Genomic DNA, 19,785 nt, shown 5'->3' with positions numbered 1-19,785 from the left:
AGATGACTAATAATACACAGAAAAAAAGGTAAGACTATAAAAATGAACATTATTATGTTTGCACAGTTTTCATATACGGTAAGTATGTGTGAACCCTGCCTCTGCTATTGATTACCTGTGTGAATTTTGGAAAGTCAGTTAACCAAAAAGAATGAATCAGGGCTAAGCTATACACAGTGTCTTACATACTGAATAGACTTCAGATATGAGATAAGTTTAAAATAAAAGGTTAAATCTTACCAGAGAAGAAGTAAGCTGCTAATTTTTAGAAGAAAAGTAAATCCTTCAGGCCAATAAAATATCAATGTCTCAGGAAATTCTAGGATACCCTAGCAAAAGAACAAATTTCCAAAATGAAAATTGATCCTTCCTTACTAGAAAATCATTAACAATATTTAACATTCTGTATATAAATTAGCAGTAAATGTGAACACAAAATTTTAAACTAAGTACTTTATTATACTTATTTAAGTCTTCGAAGGTTAACAGTAAATTCAGTCCAACTCAAAAACAAGGATTAGCTTGCCTACTATATCCACAACACTCTGATGTTAGGTCCCAGGAATACAATGATAAAATAAACCACAGGTCCCAGCCCTTAAGGGGCTTATATCTGGGTTAGGGAGAAAAAGTGTTAAAATAAGTGCACAGTAATACACTATGACCAGGTGGGATTTATGCCAGGTATGCAGGGCTGGTTCAACATCAGGGAAACTATCAATAGAATCAACCACATCAATAACAAAACTAACCCAAATCATACGATTATCTCAACAGATGCAGAGAAAGCATTTGACAAAACACAACACTCATTCCTATTAAAAACACCAGAGAGCATAGGAATAGGTGGAGCTTTCCTTAAAACAATAAGCAGTCTCTACCTAAAACCATCAGCAAACATTGTATGTAACAGGGATAAGTTAGAGGCATTCCCAATAAGATCAGGGGTGAAACAGGGATGTCCATTATCACCCCTATTATTTAATACTTTTTTTTTGAGGGGCAATGGGGTTAAGTGACTTGCCCAGGGTCACACAGCTCATAAGTGTTAAGTGTCTGAGGCCAAATTTGAACTCAGGTCCTCCTGAATCCAGGGCCGGTGCTCTATCCACTGCGCCATCTAGCTGCCCCTCTATTATTTAATATTGAACTAGAAATGTTTGCTCTAGCAATAAGAGAAGAAAAAGGAATTAAAGGAATGAGAATACGCAAAGAGGAAACAAAACTTTCACTCTCTGCAGCTCATTATGATGGCATACTTAGAGAATACCTAAAGAATCAACTAAAAAACTACTAGAAACAATCAACAATTTTAGCAAAGTTGCAGCACATAAAATAAACCCACATAAATCACCAGCATTTCTATACATGACCAACAAAGCTCAGCAGCAAGAGATAGAAATAGAAATGCCATTTAAAGTAATGGTAGAAAATATAAAATACTTGGAAGTCTACCTGCCAATACAAATCCAGGAACTCTATGAACACAATTACAAAACACTTTTCACACAAATAAAATCAGATCTATATAACTGGAAAAATACCAATTGCTCATGGATAGGCCAAGCTAATATATTAAAAATGACAATTCTACCTAAATTAATATACTTATTCAGTGCCATACCAATTAGACTACCTAAAAACAATTTTATAGAGTTAGAAAAAATAATAACAAAATTCATCTGGAAGAAAAAAAAGTCAAGAATATCAAGGGAACTAATGAAAAAAAAATTCACAGGAAGGTGAGCTAACCGTACCAAATTTGAAGCTATATTATAGAGTAGCAGTCATCAAAACTATTTGGCAGTGGTTTAAGAAATAGAGTGGTGGGGGCAGCTAGGTGGCGCAGTGGATAAAGCACCAGCCCTGGAGTCAGGAGTACCTGAGTTAAAATCCGGCCTCAGACACTTAACACTTACTAGCTGTGTGACCCTGGGCAAGTCACTTAACCCCAATTGCCTCACTAAAAAAAAAGAAAAGAAAAGAAAAGAAATAGAGTGGTGGATCAATGAAATAGTTTAGGCACAGGAGACACAGTAGTAAATGACTATTGTAATCTACTGTTTGAGAAACTCAAAGACTCCAGCTTCCGGGATAGGAACTCAGTATTTGACAAAAACTGCTGGGAAAACTAGAAGATAGTATGGCAGAAACTAGGCATAGACCAATATCTTACACCATATACCAAAATAAGGTCAAAATGGGTACAAGATTTAGACAGAAAGGGTGATACCATTGATAAATTAGGAGAGGAAGGAGTAGTTTACCTCTCAGATCTATGGAGAGGAAAACAATTTATGTCCAAACAAGAGATAGAGAATATTATGAAATGCAAGATGGATGACTTTGATTACATTAAATTAAAAAGGTTTTGTGCAAACAGAAGCAAGGCAGCCAAAATTAGAAAGGAGGCAGAAAGGTGGGAAACAATGTTTACAGCCAGTATTTCTGATTAAGGCCTCATTTCTAAAATATATCAGGAACCAAATCAAATTTATAAGAATCCAAGTTATTCCCCAATTGAGAAATAGTCAAAGGATATGAAAAGGTAGTTTTCTGATGAAGAAATCAAAGCTATCTATTACCACATGAAAAAATGTTCTAAATCACTATTAATTAGAGAAATGCAAATTAAAAAAACTCTGAAGTATCACCTCACACCTATCAGATTGGCTAATATGACAACAAAGGAAAATAATAAATGTTGGAAATGCTGTGGAAAAATTGGAACACTAATGCATTGTGGAGCTGTGAACTGATCCAACCATTCTGGGGAGCAATTTGGAACTATGCCCAAAGGGCTATAAAGCTCTGCATACCCTTTGACACAGTGGTACCAGTGTTAGGTCTGTATCCCAAAGAGATCATAGAGGAGGGAAAAGGACCCACATGTACAAAAATAGTTATAGCAGCTCTCATTGTGGTGGCAAAGAATTGGAAATCAAAGGAATGCCCATCAATTGGGGAATAGCTAAATAAATTGTGGTATATGAATGTAATGGAATACTATTGTGCTGTAAGAAACAATGAGCAGGAGAAATTCAGAGAAACCTGGAAGGACTTACATGAACTGATACTGACTGAGAGGAGCAGAAACAGGAGAACATTGTACACAGTAACAGCAACACTGTGTGATGAACAATGGGGATAGACTTGGCTCTTCTCAGCAGTGCAATGATCAAAAACAATTTCAAAGAACTCATCATAGAAAATGTTCTCAACATCCAGAAAAAAGAACTATGGATTATGAATGCAGATTGAAGCATGATGTTTCTACTTTTGGGCCATTTTTTTCCCTTTTGTGAAGTTTCTTCCTTGTGCTCTGAGTTTTCTTTCACAATATGACTAATGCAGAAATATGTTCAATGTGATTGTACATATCTAAGCTATATCAGATTGCTTTCCGTCTTGGGGAGGAGGGAGGGAAAGGATCGTGGGAGAAAAATTTGGAACTAAAAATCCTATGAAAACAAATGTTGAAAACTATCCTTACATGTAAATGGAAAATTAAAAAATACTTTTATTTAAAATCTATAAAAAAATAAGTACACAGATGATATAGAACTATCTATATATTAACAGAAGGCAAGAAGGAAGAAAGGAGGGAGGAAGGGCCCTTATTCTTATATTATAGTAAAAAACAAGAGGCATTATGGTATAGTGAATAGAGGGTCTTTCCCAAAGTCAGCCAAACTAGGTTCAAGAATGCTCTTTCAACTAGCCATGTAACCTCTCTGTGGCCCCAGACAACTCTACATTAAGGGAGTGAGTTTCCACCCTAGGATTTCCCTAGACAGATGAGATCAAAGATCTGGGCCCACACCCCACTCTCTCCCATCTGAACCCAGAAATAGATCAAAATAAAAATAAGAAAGATAACACGCTGAAGCAACCTCTGATCACCCGGTAACAACCAACAAAAGAACAGTCAAGTCTCAATGTCAGGATCTAATAATGCATTGTTATTAATGTTATGAGATGTTTTATATATATAAACCTATATCAGATTACCTACTGTCTAGGGGAGGGGTGAAAGGAGGGAGAAAAATTGGAAATTGGAAATCTTATAAAAACAAATATTGACAACTTTAAAAAATGCATTGTTACTAATTAGTTCATTAAATGGAAGGAAAAGAATATTCTGATTAACTAGCACAATCAACTAATAAGTCAGGTGGCCATGAAGCACTTGTTTAGTGCCTACTATATGCTAGGTACTATTGCTAAGTGCAAGAGATTCTAGGAAAGGTTAAAAATAACCCCCGTCCTCAAGCCGCTTACAATCTAATGGAGAGACAACATGTAAACAAACAAATATGAAGCAAGCTATAAACAGGAAATAATTTTAAAAGGGAAGGAACTGTCATTTAAAAGCAGTGGGAAAGGATTCCTATAGAAGGCAAGGTTTTATATGGACCTTAAAGGAAGCCAGTTGGTAGAGCAGAGGAGGGAGAGTGTTCCAGGCATGGGTGAGAGCCAGAGAAAATGCCCAGAACCAAAAGATGCAATAGCCAGAAGGCCAGTATCACAGGACTAAAGAATAAGTATTGGGGGGCAGCTAGATGGCGCAGTGGTTAAAGCACCGGCCCTGGACTCAGGAGTACCTGAGTTCAAATCCGGCCTCAGACACTTGACACTTGCTAGCTGTGTGACCGTGGGCAAGTCACTTAACCCCCATTGCCTAAAAAAACCAAAAAAAAAAAAAAAGAATAAGTATTAGGGCAGGGGAAGCTAGGTGGCGCAGTGGATAGAGCGCTGGCCCTGGATTCAGGACGAGCTGAATTCAAATCCGGCCTCAGACACTTGACACTTACTAGCTGTGTGACCCTGGGCAAGTCACTTAACCCCAACTGCCTCACCAAAAGAAAAAAAAGAATAAGTATTGGGGAGTGAAGGTGTAAGGAGACTGGAAAGGTGGGAAGGGGCTTGGTTCTGAATGCCAAAGAGAAAAATTTCCATTTGATCCTGAAGGCCATAGGGAGCCACTGGAGTTTACAGGGGAAAAGGGGGAATGACTGACATGTACTTTAGGAAACTTACTTAAATAAGTATGTACTAATTAAGGGCTTACTTCAGACTCAGTGCTAGGAAGTAAAGATAGGTAGCATTTACATAGCACCTGAAGGTGTGCAGAGCACTTCCCAGATTCCCTCAGTTGATCCTCACAAAAAACCTTGGGAGAGAAATGCTATTATCATCGTCAGGATAGACTTTCTGGGTACTTTTCTACTCCCCACAAAACCCTCTCATGGTGCTGGCTGCGCCTCTATGGAGGAGGCTGCCCTGCTCACCTCTCTTCTGGCTCAGCTGCTGACCATCCCCCAATCACTTTTCTATCTTGCCCTCTTCTTCCCTCCCATGCAGGTGCCCTCTCCCTCGGCTGCCTTTTATGTACCATCTTCCCCCATTAGCAGGTAAGCTCCTTGTGGTCAGGAACTATCTTTCTACATGATGGCATCTGTATTAACTGTGCTTAGCACACTGCCTGGCACAAAGTTCATTGGTTGGTTGGTTGTCCTTCACTCCCAAAGAGGACCAAAATGACATGAATTAAGTTACAGTGTGTGGGGCAGCTAGGTGGTACAGTGGATAAAGCACCGGCCCTAGATTCAGGAGGACCCGAGTTAAAATCTGAACTAAGACACTTGACACTTACTAGCTGTGTGACCCTGGGCAAGTCACTTAACCCTCATTGCCCTGCAAAAAACCAAACAGTTACAGTGTGTCCAATTGTGGCTGCTCAGACCAATATGAGCTCAGAATGCTCTACCACAGGTTCCCACAAATAATCCAGATGAACATTTAGGGTGGATTCTCTCAATTTGCGCCTCATGTGTTTCTTTTGAGATACTTCAATTCTGCTTTGTTCGTAGAGCACAGCATCTTCTCTGATGAGGACATGCCATGCTGGGTGGTCCTATGCCACCTAATAAATGCTTTAATAATCTAAATAATTTTACAGACAGGAAAACTGAGTCTCAAAGAGGTCAAGTGATTTTCCCAAGGTCACACATCTAGTCTTCTTGACCCCAACACTCTATCCACTGTGACAAATAGATATCCCAAGTACAGGCACGTTCACACTCTAATGAAGAAGACAAGCAAGTACAAGGAGGAATGTCACAGATAAATAGGAATTGTGATGGTATCCTAAAGGCAACAGGAAACTCATGGACTTTCTGGATCACATGAGCAACAAAATGGAGGACTCAATACCCATGACCTCTCAGATATCTCCAAAATAGAAATTACACGTCCCAGATAAAGTCATTTCAGCCGTCTCCATGGTCTAGGGCACCCAGAATCCAAAAGAAGATAAGAAACAAAACAAATCAAAACCCACAGACAGACACGTACTGACCTCTGAGCTTAGCATCCCTCTTCCACCTTCCATGTTACTAGCAGATGTAAGGACACAGCAGAAGCTTCCAACACAATCCACCCATACACACCTTGGCCTTCCCTGCCTCAAGACCCCAGCTCCGGACTGGGGAAGCTTCGACCACGGCCCTGCTGGGGCCTGCAACCCAGAAGTTGGTTGGGTGGTTGGTCGTTGTCCTTCATTCCTGAAGAGAAGCAACATGCCATTGCTATGTTGGGATCAAAGCAGAGTGTGTCTCACTTGGCTGATCAGGCCGATATGAGCTTGCCTCTACCACAGGTCGGGCACAAATAGTCCATAGGAACACTTGGAGTAGAGATGTCTCTAAATTTGCACATCTCATGTTTCTTTTGAGCTATTGCAGTTCTGCTTTGCTCAAAGAGCACAGCGCCATCTTTGATGGGGGCATACCATGTTGAGTGGTCCTTTGACAGCATTCCATGATTGATTCCAAAGTTCTTCAGAGATGCCATGACAGTGTCCTTGTACTGCTTCTTCTGATCACCATGTGAACACCTGCCTTGTGTGAGTTCTCCATAAAATAATCTTTTAGGCAAATGTACATTCAGCTCGAGAAGGGACCTCACTGTCCCATACCTTATCTTGTCAGGTGATCTTCAGAATCTCCCTAAAACAATTCAAATGAAAGCGTTTCTATTTCCTGGCATGGTGTTCATATAGTGTCCAGGTTTCACAGGATTAGCACAGTGGCTCTGTAGATTTTCAGTTTGGTAGGCAGTCTAATATCTCTTCTCTCCTACACTTTCTTTCAGAGCCTTCTAAATACTGAGCTAGCTCTGGCAATATGTATTACCAACCTCATCATCTATGTGGACATCCCTGAAAATTATACTGCCAAGATAAGTGAATTTATCTACAGTATTTAAAGTTTCTCAATTTGTTGTAACCAATTGTTCCACATATAGATGGTGTGGTGCTGGCTGGTGGAAAAACTGTCTTCTCTTGGTGTTAATTAAGCCAAAATTAGCACAAGCAGCAGAGAATCTAGTCACACTTTGTTGCACTTCAGCCTCAGAGGCTGCACCAAGCGGACAATCATCTGCAAATAAAATATCATGCACCAACTCTACCTCTCCTTTAGTTTTGGTCTGTAGCCTTTTCAAGGTAAAGAACTTACCATCAATGCAGCAGCTAACCTTGATGCTATTTTCGTCTTGGTTGAAGGCATCTGACAACTTTGCTGAAAACATCCCGCTAAAAAGCATGGCAGCAAGCACACTGCCTTGCTTCACTCCACTGGTGACTGGGAAAGTGTAAGAACAAGAATGCTGTCATGAAATTGAAGTACAATACTGATGAACTTCTCCATGGCACCAAATTTTGATATAATCTTCCACAAGGCCTCACAACTGTCAGTTTCAAAGGCTTTGAAGTACCAGAAAGTACCAAAACATAGGAGAACCAGAGCTACAAAGATGTGAATTCCAAGTGCTGGGTCAAAGAACTGAGGAATAGGGGGAGTGGGACAATTCCCCAAGACAGGACACCATGAGTAGGGAGGCCTGTGCACTATACCAACAAGCCTGAGAGAGAAAGCGCACAGCATTGTGCAAGAGCAGTTTTGTCCAGCCAAAAGTCAATTAAAGCAAAGACCTATGCTGGTGAACTGTAAAGTGAACAGTGTGGAAGGCAGTTGAGATACTCTGAGATCCAGCCTCCGAGGAAATCACAATTAGAAGTGTGAGATAAGGTAAATAAGGAGGGGGAAAAGACTGAAGTTACCGAAGACTGCAGGAAGAAGAAAACTCAAAAGACCTTAAATATAAACAGACAAATGAAGAGGAAAATACTAACAACAAAAGGAAATATGGCCTCCACATCTGGTTCAGGCATCTGCGAATTAATGTTACACAATAAAGGATCCAACACTTGACTAGACAGAGAACCCTATGAAATGTGAGAACATGGAACCGTGATATGCTGTTCCTGAGTGGTTTAAAAGAGAAATGAGAATGATGAGGGCACAGAATATGTGCTGAAAAGCGAGAATAATAAGCAGAACAGAAAAACTAAAAGCTGCAATGGCAAGCCTTACCACCAAAGAAACAACAGAGAGAATAACAGATTGGGAATGCAAATACACATAAGTGAAGGACAATGTAGATGAAGAGAAGCAAAAAGCAACATCCAAAGAAAATATGTTCCCTATGGAAGCAAAACATACTGAGTGCAAAGACAGGATAAACAGAGAAAACTTAAGGATCATGGATCTCCCAAAAGAACACAACAGGAAACCAAAGGTGTTTATTTATTTATTTATTTTTAGTGAGGCAATTGGGGTTAAGTGACTTGCCCAGGGTCACACGGCTAGTAAGTGTTAAGTGTCTGAGGCCAGATTTGAACTCAGGTACTCCTGACTCCAGGGCCGGTGCTCTATCCACTGTGCCACCCAGCTGCCCCCAGGTGTTGATTATTTCAGTAAGTCACATGGCCAGATCTGTGTTTAAGGAAAATAACCTTGGCAACTTTATATAGGATGCACTGAATGGGGAAAGAATCATGGAGACCAATTAGGAGGCTCTTACAATCATTCAAAAGAGCTGTGTATGATAGAGATGTGTGCAAGTGATGTGGCCAAGACAGAAATGGCAAGATTTGTTAACTGATTGGCTACGTAGAGTTGGGAGAAAGTGAGGAGTCAAAGATAATGCTCATCCTGCCCTGTATCTTATTCCATGGGCACTGACAGAATACAAAAAAGTTAAGAAGCCAAGGAAAAACAGACACTAAAACATATTACAAAGATTTTTTAGCAAAATCTGCATCCTGATGATATACACATGATGCTGGATTCTTGAATACTATGCCGGCAACCTCTAAGTAAGTCCTATCAAACTGGAAATGCTTTGAATGTTAGCAAGCAACAGACTCTATGTCCAGCTTCCAAAGATCAAGCTAATTAAGTTACCCGAAGAGTAATTCTTTGACCACAAGAACTGTCCAAAATAATCTAAGTTGTAACATGTTTGGGAAATTTAACTACTAACTATAGTAGTTCACATTTATACGGTACTTTTTAAAAAAAATGTCTTTGCTCATGACTTTGCACTGAGATGAAATAAGTATGACCATCAGTTCATAGAGATGAAAATTGAGGCTTTGAAGTACCAAAATCATTTTGAATAGATAGGAAAATTGAGCTTCGTAGAGGTTAAATAATTTGGCAAAATCACAATTGGCACAATACATTACTTCTAATTACAAGTTTCAAACAACAAATTTACAAACTTTAAAGTTGGGGACTGCCAACATTTTGGAACACAACTTACAAACAAGTTATGCTCTAAAACTTTGTTTAGAACTTGCAGCATCTTCTCCCATTGAAATAACCTTCAAAACTGTGGTTAGGTTCCTAGGTAAAGAGAAGCACTGGACTCCTTTGGACATGTATAGTCACTTACTGGCAGGTAGACTTATTGACCTTGAACAAGTCACTTATTTAAATTATCTGAATTCAGTTTCCTCATGGGAAAAAAGTGGCCACTATCAATTATTTTGCCTACTTCACAAGTTTGTTGTAAGAATTATATTTGCTTCCTGATGATACTGTAAGCAAGTCACTGAACCTTTGAGTCAGTTTCCTCATCAGAAAATGAGAAAATTCTACTCTAAAGCATTTATATCTGTTCTATCTATAATGGGATGGGGGTGGGGGGAGAGAGAGAAGGGGCAGTGAAAGAGGAAGAAAGGATAAGGGAGGTAGAGAAAGGGAAAAGCAGGAAGAGGAAAAAACAGAAGAGAAAGGGGAGGAGAAGAATAAAAGAGAAAAGGGGAGAGATGAATAAGAAAAGAAGAGAGGGAAGAGCCAAATTATGGTTATAAATATGGAAACTGATTTTCACTTGTGAATTGTGGAATTGGTCTTAGCATTTTGTATTCATATCTCATATGCCCACTGAATCTGAGGTAGAAATGAAAACATTATTAATGAATGTACATCTAAAACGCTGTAACCCTTAGCTTGGCTTCACAGTCCATACGTCAAATTCTTCCTTATAAACCAAATTACCCTGGTTGCTTTTTTAACCCTAAAAATCCCTCATTAAGATCAAATTAATAAATAATTAAACATAAAGACAAGAAGAGACATAAATTAAAAGTTCCTCTATATCAATAAACATCTTCAACTAACGATTTATAACATAGAAATAGTTTTATACCACAATATCACGGCTCTATTAATCACGCTATTTACAAGAGGAAAATGGAGACCAAATGTTTGAGAATGACAACTTCCACTACTTTTACTTCAGTATAATCATTCATTAAGGGGTCATAAAAGAGAAGATCAAGTTTACAAAGGTTGCTTTTTATCAATCAAGTGTTTACTCATTTAGACAACTATAAATCATGTAACCAGAACAATGATTCGTTTTTTTAAATATTCCAAGTCCAGTTTAAAACATGTGTACTGACTTCACAAAGAATATGCCCCTTGCCACAACATACTTGAGAAGAATCATTGTTCTTTGAAGCAATGTTTATTTGATAACCAGAATGTTTTCTTTTTTTTCTTTTTCTTTTTGTGGGGCAATGAGGGTTAAGTGACTTGCTGACGGTCACACAGCTAGTGTCAAGTGTCTGAGGCTGGATTTGAACTCAGGTCCTTCTGAATCCAAGGCCAGTGCTTTATTCACTGAGCCACCTAGCTGCCCCCTAGAATATTTTCTAAAGAAATTAATAGCATTAAATAGTATTAAAAAATTCTACTTGACTGCATGCATATTTATTTCCTGATTTCTCTTCATGACACAAACTCTCTCTCTTGGTTGCCTTCCTACCAGTATGACTAATCATTTGCTCCTAGTCTCCTTTCCTGGCACCATCACTCATTACCATGACTCTCTAACTGTGGAGATAACTCAAAGTTCTGTCCTAGTCCCACTTCTCTTCTTTCTCATTAGTTAAAAATAGGAGAGCTGGGAGCAGCTAGGTGGCGCAGTAGATAAAGCACCGGCCCTGGATTTAGGAATACCTCAGTTCAAATCCAGCCTCAGACACTTGACACTTACTAGCTGTGTGACCCCAGGCAAGTCACTTAACCCCCATTGCCCTGAAAAAAAAAAAATAGGAGAGCTGATGAGGTTAACCTCATCTCTATGCAAATAAATCATGTATGTATGTGTATATGTATACACACATATATGAGATGGTCAGCTGTAAGAGATGGAAATGCAAGATCTGGCAACTGATTATACATGTGAAGTTGAGAGAAACTGAAGAGGAGAGGATAATGTTGAGCTTATGAACCTGGGAGACAGGAAGGGAATTGTGAAGTTTCTAAGAGGGGAGAATTTGGTGGGGAGGAAGGTGGTGGTGAAGTTAATAAATTCCTTTGTGGAATATACATATTCACACAGTTACTACCTTTGTTCAGGTCCTTCCCTCTCACCTTCACTACTACAACAACCTGCCTTTCAGTTTCTCTGCCTGAAATCTCATTCTACCCCAGGCCATCCTACACATTTATGCCAAAGTAATTTTCTTTAAAAGCAGGTATGAGCATGTCACTCCCCTGGAATTGCTTTCTTTCACTGGCCAAACACTCTCTCTGTTCCTCATACAAGACACCTCCTGCATCTCCATAACTCTATCTCCATACAGTGTCTGCCCCCCCCCCCAGTGACTAAAATGAACAAACTCCCTCTTCACCTATTCTGCATAGAACCCTCTCTTAAGTTAAGATGCAACTCAAGCACCATCCGATCCTTCCAAATGCTGGTGCCCCCCCCAACCACTTTTATTTGACTATTTTGTATCAATTGGTGTTTATTCTCTACTTATTTGCTATATACTTACATATAAATATTTCCTGTTTTCCCCATTGGAATACAAGCTCATTGTGAGAACGGATTGTTTAATTTACTCTATTTGTATTTCCAAAGTCTAGCACATACCAGATGCTTAATAAATACCTGACTGATCTATTAAGGTGTAGAAAAGGCTCCAAAATTAGAAGAGACTTAGAAATCTTTTTCCTTTAAAAATTTTTTAAACAATAAAATTTAATCTATAGGCTTATTTTATTGCATCCTATATACGGTAATTTCAGTGGGAAAAGTAATCAGCTACAGCTTAAAGACACTGAGAAGAATATAACTGCTTCTTCACCAAGTCCATACCCTACACCACTTATGCCTCTCCCCTTGTTAAGTATTCCCTATTCAAGAATGAGCCAGAGGCATATTACTGAGGAAAATGTTTAATTGGGGGGGGGGGGGAGCCACAGGGAAGAGAATGGTACTGGGAAGAAGGTAGTTACAGTGGTATATGGAATAGGGTGGCCTTTCATGGTTACCATAATAATCTTCAAATTAAGGGGGAAAGTGTTAAGATCGGCACTTAGCAAAATTTCCTGTCATGTCTCATGTTTTTCTTTGATGCTCTGCTGATCGATATATGTCATTTTCCTCCATCAATGAAAACTGCAACATTCCCATTCCTTGTAATGCCATGGAAGTGTCATCTCTGTGTATGTGTGTGCCCATGCTTCTCACCAAGTAGGAATTAACTGAAGAACAAATCCTTGTATTTAAAGCAACAAAAGATGATTTCCCTCCCCATTTCCAATATATTGATTCTTTCCTAATTTAAAATGATTTGAGTTAGCAAAACTCTTACCACTGGGAAAAAATATTACCTTTCTAAATGCCCTTTATGAAAGAGGAAACACCATTTTGAAGTTTACTTTTCCTTTGAATTAACTCAAACCCCCTTTTTATTATTTGTGAGGTATGTGTTCCTACAGTTTCTAAGACAAAAATGACCTTTCCTCTGATACTGACCAGTCCCATACAGAATACTCTCATTGGGGTCTGGCAAGTTCCTTGATACACTAAAGCCTATTGCTTTTGTATTCTCTCCATCTGCTAATCTGGTTTCTTGCTTGCCTTTTTTTACTGCAGCTGTGCACCGGGTTAACTGTTTCAATGGTTTTCCTACAATAACCCACAAATTTTTTCCTGATCAGTGTGCTGTATGATTGGTTCTTTGTTCCCAAGATAATTATTTTACATTTGTCTACACTGAACCGCATTTGCCATCTGCTGGCCCAATCACCTAAACAATCCCGAGCCTTTGGAATCTGATTGCATTGTTCCTTATTATTTCCTCTGCCTCCAGTTTTAGGATCATCTGCAAACGTGAAGATCTTTTCTTCAAAGCTTTGTCCACGTTTTATTTTAATATAATTTCTAAAAGTGACCCCTTAAGCTCTACAGCTGAAATCCCAAAAGGTGTTCCCAAAGTTAAACTAAACAGGTAAAAGAATCATTAGAAATAAAGCTCTCACTAGTAATATTATTTTGTCTCTTAGCCAGTTTTTTGTTCCAAAACTATATTTGTAAATTAATTTTCTAAATTTTAAATTTATCTCTTCAAGATGTTAATAATTTAAAGGAATACTAATTTTTTCCCTATTTGGAGGTGTAAGGTATAATTTCCAACTATTCCTAAACATACATTTTAAAAGTTTTTCAGTTCTCTATAGGTCTCATAATTGTTATCTTTAAGCTAATGGAAACTGAAATCTGATGCTTCAAAATATCTGCCAATTTCTCAAATCAGTCAACTTTAACAAGTATTCTGAGATGTTTTAATATTCTTGATCATTTTTTATCAATTCAGTTTAGTTGTACCTATGTTAACATTAATGTTAAAAACAGCCTGGTATCTAACATAAGCCAGCAACAGGCTAATATGCAATGCAAAAAAAAAAAAAAAAAAGTCACAAGAAAAGTCCTTTTCAAGGGCAAATCTCAAATAACTCTTGCAAGTACTCAGGAACAAAAACACACCAAAATCATACATACTGAATATGATAGCACTTGAATAGATTAATTTAAAAATATATATATATTTTAGTTGACTTGATACAATAATGATTAATCAGCCCTTTGGTTACATTTAATAGTCAGCTGTTTATCCCGACCCCCGTTAATAAACCCTTTATTGTAAGAAATGAACTTAAAATAGTGTCACGTGTGTGTGTGTGTGTGTATACACACACACATACAGAGTTGGTTATATATATATATGTATTAATATATGTAGATATATATATATATAATACACACACATATACTATAGTACATATAATAATTGGCAACTCCCTATGATAATGGTACCACTGGGTAACTTCTGATCTACACTGGATGACCAAAGGGACAAGTGGTCTTCATTTTATTTTTATTTCTAAGTACAATGTCATTGTGGCTAGAATCTGCACACCAGAAGGGTGGAGACTAAGGCATGAGCATGTAATTACAAGTTCCATGAATCCATGCGACACTCACACAGTTGCCAATCAAAGTTTCCAGATGATTCCTGTAGAAATCAAATTTCCTGCAAAAATCACAGGGCATCTGGGAAGAACCATGAACATAACGAGTCCTTCCATTAGGAGGTCCTAATTTCAGCATAATCATAAGTCTGGTACAAATAAAAAAAAAATAGCCGACACTGGTATAGTGCTCTATGGTTTACAAAGTACTACATGCAGACATTGCATCCACGTGATCTTCTCAACCACCTTATGAGGTCGGGAGGCAGGTATTAAAAATTGCTATTTAATAAATGCAGAGGCCAAAGCTCAGATAAACTGCCTATCCAAAGAGCTAGAAAAGTATGAGCATCCCCTGCCTGAATTGATAATGTATACATTCACACACACACACACACACACACACACACACACCACACACACACACACACAGAGTATATTTTTGTGTTTACCCTATTATCTGTTAGTCTCTTGAGGGCTTCTTGTACTCAGAAGTAGAAACAATTTCTTCTACCAAGTACAACCACTGCACATAAAGGTAATTCAAGGAATCACTGATTTCCTTTATTCGCTAAGAATTTACTGACCCCCTTCAATGGGCACAGAAGAAATCAACAAGCACCCATCAATAGTCTACTATGTGCCAGGCATAGCACCAGGCACCATGAGATACCAAAAAACCAAAAAACAAGAAATACAAGTCCTGCCCTCAAGGAGCTTAACAAAGCTCAAGCTGGGGGAGACAAACACAAAAACACAGAGATAAATATACATATGTAACCGGAGGTACAAGATGATTGAGTGGTAAAGGCATGAGCTGCTAAAGCACTGAGCAGAGGAAGGGAGATCAGGCAAGGCTTCATGTAAGCTTTGGAGGAAACTAAGGACTCCAGAAGCCCCCGAATCTGCGAGGAGAGGGATACTCCCAGTACTGGGGAATAGCACAGCAGCTCTGTGGACACAGGATAATGTCGGTCACATACAAGGGACAGTCTGTCCAGGCCATATTTGCATGCACATAAAAAAAGACTGAACAGATAGGATGAGGTCAAGTTGTAAGGGTCTTCAATGGCAAATACAAATATTTTGATCCCAGAGACAATACGAAGTCACTGGAATGCATTCCATAAGAGAATGACATGGCCAAATCTGAGCTTTGGGGAGACGACTTTGGCAGCTGTACCAAAAGGATGGATTAGGTTAAAGTAGAGAGAGACTCAATTATGAGGATATTGAAATAGTGCAAGCAAGAGGTGATTCAGTCCTGAATGAGGACAATGGCTACGTGAACACAGAGAAGAGCACAGATGTGAGAGATGCTATGGAGGAAAAAGGACAAGACTAGACAATTAATTGGATATATGGAACAAATGAGGAATCAACCCTAGATGATTGGAAGTATGATAGTGCCCTCAAGGGAAATGGAAAAGTTTGGAAAAGCAGGATCCCCAGATGAGGAGGGGGAACATTAGGAGCTTTCCCAAGATGGAGGGAGGAAGTGTTTGGGGATAAAGTTGTGTTGGAGTTCTCATGATTTCACTATTGATGTAGAGTATAGACTCTCATCTAATCTTGCCTCCATTTCACTTGGTTTATTACACACCCGCTTTGGGGTTCAAGGCCCTCCCCAAACCATTTTGGTGAAAAAGACCACTGTTCTAGAGGATTAAGGTCATTAGATGTCTGGCATTACTTTATGTTGCACACACTGGCAGTTTTTTATAAAGCTCTATCTAGGTTTAATGATTCCAGGACATGGTCGCACAGATAATAAGTACCACAAGGCCAGATTTGAATTTTGGAGCTTCCTGATTCCATATCTAAGGGCACCGTGCTGTCAAAGAGGGGTGTTAGTTTTGGTTTTAGGGGGGGAGGGTGAATGAGTTGTTTTTGGATGCCTGGGTTTGTGATGCCTTCTGGATACATCCATCAAAATATCGACTAGTTCAAGAAGGAGAACCCCATGGCTTTTGTTGGCACAGATACTAGCAGTGAGTTTGCCATTTCCTTCTCCAGTTCATTTTACCGATAGAATTGAGGCAAACAGGGTGAAGTGACTTGCCCAGAGCCACACCAGCTAGTAAATGGCTGAGGCCAGATTTGAACTCAGAAAGATGAGCCTGACTCCAGGCCTGACTTCCATCCACTTCACCACCTACCTGCCCCAAACCTATCACAAAGTAGGCACTAAATAAATGCTTGATTAGTTGATAGGCATTTTTCCTCTAATAGCTTTTTCTGTGTGGATAGTTGGACTCAATTCTCTTAGAATAACTATGCATTTCACACAAGGGAGGTTCTGAACATTCCGGGCTTGTAGTAAATCATCCATCCCTAGACAAGAACACCTGCAAGACCTCACAAGAAGGTGAGGCTCCTTCCTCCATGTGAAATTTATAACATGTCCTTTATAACGGTGGCAAACACCTCTGGTGAACACACATCTCCCTATTTATTCTTTACTTGATATTAATAATCAGAGGAGAGAACAGAGCTCTATCACCACATGTTTGGGAGACCTTTTATAGGAGCAGAGTCTGTAAGGTAGTTGCATTCTAGCAAATCAAATGCTTTGCCTCCACTTCTTAACTTAACTCTCACTTTTCAATTTATTCCAAGCTGGCTCTCAACCAATGGAGTTCAGAACCAGTCCAGACAAGTCACTGCCCTATTAGTTTTTATGTTTGGGGTTTGATGACAAAATGACTGGCTTTTGAATGAATGAATGAATGAATGAATGAATGAATGAATGAGAAAAGCGTTAAACACTATGTGCAAAGCACTTTACTGAGTGCTGGAACTTTAACAAAAAACAACTACTAACAGTCAGTTCTCAAGAAGCTCCTGCCCTAATGAGAGATACAGAACATGGAATTTTTCAGCAGCAAGTTAGAGAGAAGGGTCCCATGATCCTTAGGATGCCACAAAGGAGATGGCCATGTCTTTTTCCAGATGTTGTTTCCACTGATAGGTGTTACCACTTCTTGATAGCAAACCATGTGACAGTGCCAAGGGCTTTGGTGGCAAGAACTTTATTTTCTTGGTCTTCAGTCGCTATGGATGCAGCATCTGCGAAGGCAATGGCAGGATCATCTCCATAGGGGTTGCTGCCCAGGATTATGGCTGGGGGGCAGGGGACCTTGGCTGGAAGCAGGACAGTTGATCTGTGGGACACCACTATTGAAAGTCAAGGGCTGTCTCCACTGGGGTTTGAGGAGAGGTAGTGATCGAGGTCGTGGTAGGGAGAGGTTTGACCTGCCTGACACAAGTTACTTCCACAAGGCTGCCTTGCCTGACAGTAGGTGGCAGCTGGCTTTCACTTGGTGGGCTGGCCCCTTCTCACAGAAGTTTCTTCCCCAGATGACAGCTGCGGGGAAGGGGACTGGAATCAAGACAGGAGGTCTGGGGGTTTTACCATTCCTAGGACTATTGAGCTTCCCGGCCTGTTGATGGCAACTGGTCAGTAACTAGTATTTATAATGGCAAGAGAGATGGACTCCTCCACAATGACTGTTGCCCTCAATGACAGATTCAGTCTCGTATGCAAGGAGAAAGCTTTCCCTGAACCAAAGTATTGGGATGCTGTCTCATCATCTGTAGCTGAAATATCCTCAAGCCAACTCCAAGACTATATAGAATGAAAGGGATAGTATGTACCATGTAACTTCCACTTCCCACATTATTGTGATTTGTCCTGCTAAAACTCTCTATTTTGAGAACTTTTCATTTTTTGTAGTTTAAAAATTCTGAGATTTTGGCATGACAACATTTATTAAAATATTTTTCTTGGCCAGCTAGATGGCGCAGTGGTTAAAGCGCTGGCCCTGGATTCAGGAGTACCTGAGTTCAAATCCAGTCTCAGACACTTGACACTTACTAGCAGTGTGACGCTGGGCAAGTCACTTAACCCCCATTGCCCCACCCCCCCCAAAAAAATTTTTCTTACATTTCAGTAGGGTAATGCTATGTCCAACCAGTTATGGATGCTAGTTCTACCTAGGATGACGCTTCAGCTCTAGTCACTGTTTGTTGAGTTCTGTGGACACTTTGGGTTATGTTGGTAATAGAAGGATTCACTGTCCTTTCTCCCCATTATCTAGTTCACATTTTTGTTTGATGATTCAAATGGCCATGTTATCAGTCCACATTGTGTGATTATTCTTTTATATTTAATCTTGTAAAGACTACTGCACAGACAAATAAAATAACTCCTCTTTATAGCTGGATAAAAGTATCAGGAAGCAATCAAATCAGGCTCATCGAAAGGACAACCCCAACAAGACAGGAAGGATCGTGGGAACTGTATGTACTTCATGCAATTATTGCATATTGTGATTTGGATTTCTTCTGCTTGGTCTTCAAAAAGAATCTTAAACGTTTTTTGCTCTGGATAACTGAAAGATTATGAGTATTTGGTTTGTTGACAGCTATTTAAATATTCTTTAAGTTTTTAATGTTCAGTGTTTCATCTAGGAATTTGTAGGCAACAGTTCAGTCTGTGATAGTCTGGTTTCAGGACTGTATTTATAGCATGGGGATTTGTAGTCTATCAGTCCAGGAAAGATAAGAGAGTTCCAATGTATAATTCTAGCCACCAGGTCATGCCTTATTAAGTATTCAGGAGATGCTACATCTAAAAGCTGTAGTGATACACTATACTGTCTTCTATTTACCTGCATAATGTACATGGTTGAAAAAGCCCAAGCTATTTAAGGGTAACTTTTCTGTAATTTCTGCTAAGAATAACAACTTAGTATTAAATTTCATCATCAAGTTTTATTATTATTATTATTATAACATTAAAACTGTTCTCCACATCTTCTTTGATAGTGATCAGAAAGAAATGACTATATATTTTTAAATAAATACTTAGTGCTATATAGCACATATGAATAAGATATTTTATTGAAAATACTACAATATATTTATTATCATTAGCCCCTGCAAGTCCCTTATACATTGCTTATGTCAGAGGGAGAGAATGATAGCAAAGTAGAGGGATATTCTAGCCATGGTGACATACATAGAATATTTATCATAATGGCTGTTACTATTATTGTTATGTCATTCTCATCCTTCTTTATAGAGTTCAGATGTAAAG

General features: G+C 39.0%; 1 protein-coding gene across 15 annotated transcripts in view; it reads right to left on the bottom strand.

The window, feature by feature from the left end:
• The window catches only part of TBC1D5 (TBC1 domain family member 5), a 611,040-nt gene that overhangs the window by 519,820 nt on the left and 71,435 nt on the right, over window positions 1-19,785 (bottom strand). For 7 of the 15 annotated variants that reach the window (XM_043966947.1, XM_043966946.1, XM_043966944.1 and 4 more), the window contains exon 3: window positions 241-329. The exons of the other annotated variants lie outside the window; for them this stretch is intronic. The gene's annotated coding sequence lies outside the window, so the exon portion shown is untranslated. The remainder of the gene's footprint in view (window positions 1-240; window positions 330-19,785) is intronic. 15 annotated transcript variants of the gene reach the window in all.

The sequence above is a fragment of the Dromiciops gliroides genome, chromosome 5, assembly GCF_019393635.1.
Source record: "Dromiciops gliroides isolate mDroGli1 chromosome 5, mDroGli1.pri, whole genome shotgun sequence".
Taxonomy (NCBI): domain Eukaryota; kingdom Metazoa; phylum Chordata; class Mammalia; order Microbiotheria; family Microbiotheriidae; genus Dromiciops; species Dromiciops gliroides.
The sequence above is the reverse complement of the archived record's forward strand: the minus strand, read 5'-3'. Positions and strand labels throughout refer to the sequence as shown.